The 2913-nt window shown below is 35.6% G+C and overlaps 1 pseudogene; it reads left to right on the top strand.

Moving 5' to 3' along the window:
* Positions 1 to 1295: 1295 nt before the first annotated feature.
* The window catches only part of LOC145480053 (uncharacterized), a 5098-nt pseudogene continuing 3480 nt past the window's right edge, over positions 1296 to 2913 (top strand).

Here is a 2913-nt window from a genome sequence, read left to right as displayed (position 1 = left end):
ATGAAATTGAGTTGCCTATACACTGTACCTGAAAAGACTACAGAAATACCAATTGATGTAATACACACAACAACTCAGATTTGTCCACAGACAGTGATTCAGATAATGATGTTGAAGTTTCTAGTTCTGACTCCTCTGAAGAAATTGAGAACTCTGACACTGATGGCCATTCACTGGAATCCCCTGATGAAAGTGAAACTAATTGTTCACAAGAAAAAAACATTTTCTGCCAAAGAATATGCCTGTATGGCTATTCTGGCCTTAATTTCAAGACATTGTATGACAATGAGAGGCTACTAGAGATATCCTTGTTTTAATGAAACTACGGGTAATTTGTCCATAGAATGTCATAGTACATTTTTACAAATGTACAGCAAGTGTGTGGAAACTGTGAGCTTTTCATTTCTGACATCTGTGAGAGATGTCTTCCTCTTTTTCCTAAAGTCATAAAGGATCAAGTCAAAAATTGTTCAACAGTGGGCTGTGATGGGTATGTGTGTGAATCTACAATTATATTAAATATATACATGCATATATATACTTTTGGTTTTATTGAAATTGTAAATAATATATATACATTTATGCTGACAGGAATTTTTTGAAAGTGAAGAATGATCATCGCAGTAAATTTTCCAATTTAAGCAATTGGAAAGAAGAAGCCTGAAAAAAATCAGGGCTTCAACGGGATTCGAACCCGTGACCTCCACGATACCGGTGCGATGCTCTACCAACTGAGCTATGAAGCCACACATTGGGAGTGAGGTCAATTAATTGAGTTCATATCTTCCCGTAAGGAGTGAAATGATGTGAAGTATATATGAAATAATTCATATATGAACTGCGGTTGTAGATGAAAGTGAAGAATGATCATCGCAGTAAATTTTCCAATTTAAGCAATTGGAAAGAAGAAGCCTGAAAAAAAATCAGGGCTTCAACGGGATTTGAACCCGTGACCTCCGCGATACCGGTGCGATGCTCTACCAACTGAGCTATGAAGCCACACATTGGGAGCGAGGTCATTATTAATTGAGTTCATATCTTCCCGTGAGGAGTGAAATGATGTGAAGTATATATGAAATAATTTTGCTTAATCTATTTATCAAATCTGAGAGCATCCATTTTTCTATCAGTTAAACTCTGGGTGTTTGATTTAAGGGTCCATACGGGCACATATACACTAACAAATCAGGTTGGATCTAAAAAGCAATGTTATGAGTGCTATAGTTTTATGTTGAGTTGTCAGACTTCAACTGGAATTAATGTAGTAACATTTGTTTGGAAATAATTACCTTGGAACTTGACAACAATAAAAAGGTATGGAACTCCAGGGAAATGATCCTGTTGATTTTTACTAATTCACAAAAACTGATTCATGCACTGAGTTCATCTTTAATTTTGACATTTTGGGAAATTTATAGAAATTTCAAACACAATATTTCATGTGTTTTAGCTGTTCCCAAAAATTCCTAGATATTCCAAACACATTTTTTAAAACAGTCTGGGAAATGATAGGAGTTCCTAGGAATTCCCAATAATTCCCAGTCATACTTTTCACTATTCCCAAATATTCCCAAAAATTCCAAGGTCTTGGATTAAGCATAATTTGCATGGCTTGGAATAACTTGGAATTCCTAGGAATTCCCAATAATTCCCAGTCATACTTCCACTATTCCCAAATATTCCCAGAAATTCCAAGGTCTTGGATAAAGCATAATTTGCATGTTTTGGAATAACTTGGAATTCCTAAGAATTCCTAGGAATTCCTAGGAATTCCAAGACTACTGGGAATTTATTTCGCAGGGGTGGTGTTACTGATACTTTATTCACTGCTACAGACTTTTTAGAAGACAATGAACGACAAAATATACTTAATGTTGCTCCAGGTGAAGGTAATCAGCCACTAAGTGTTTTTAGAGACAAATACTGTGAAGAACTAGCATATCCTGGAATATTTTTGGGACAGCCACGACCGCATACTGAACAATGAGAAGTGAAAGTAACCTATAGTGATATATGTAAATCAGAACTGAGACGGTCAGATAGACGAGCTGCAATGTGTGTAGAGAATATATTCTTTAAGACAAAAAAACTTCAAATGAAAATTCTTTTGGGAAAGTGCCATATTGCTCTCAGAAAATGTAAGGGAAATAGCCGAAGCATTAACACAGGACAGTTGAAACAACATGGAGCTTTAGATACGCTTATTCGTCATGATGAAGGCTACAAATTTCTAAATGCTTTGAGAGGTTCACCACCATATTTTGAAAAAGCAAAGAAAGACTTGTTTGCAATGATAAGACAGTTGGGTCCAGCTACTTTGTTTTGCAGTTTCTCATCTGCTGAAACTCAATGGGTGCATTTACTTAGAATACTTGGCCAGCTTGTTGACAATACGACTTATACTGATGAGCAATTAGAGAATTTTAACTGGGAAGACAGATGCCGTTTGATACAGAGTGACCCAGTTACTTGTGCCAGACATTTTGATTATCAAATCAACCAGTTTTTAACTCACTTTCTATTAAGCTCTTCAGAGCCTTTGGGTAAAATATCAGACTGGTTTTATCGAGTAGAATACCAACAGAGAGGATCACCTCATATTCACATGTTGATATGGATAAAAGATGCACCGCAATTTCAAATAGATAGTGACAAAGAAGTGACAACATTTATTGATAAAATCATTACATGCATTAAACCTATAGACAACCCAGAACTGTTAAAACTTGTCAATAGACAAGTACATAGGCATTCGCACACATGTCGTAAAAATACAAGCAGTCCTTGTAGATTTAACTATCCACAACCTCCAATGAAACAAACAATGATATTGTGTCCATTTGATGAAAAGACACCCAATAGTGACATAAAGACATACAAAGAAAGCTGGAAATCAATAAAAAGTTATCTGGA

This window comes from Orbicella franksi, chromosome 2, assembly GCF_964199315.1.
Source record: "Orbicella franksi chromosome 2, jaOrbFran1.1, whole genome shotgun sequence".
Taxonomy (NCBI): Eukaryota; Metazoa; Cnidaria; class Anthozoa; order Scleractinia; family Merulinidae; genus Orbicella; species Orbicella franksi.
This window is presented reverse-complemented; position numbering and strand designations above follow the sequence as displayed.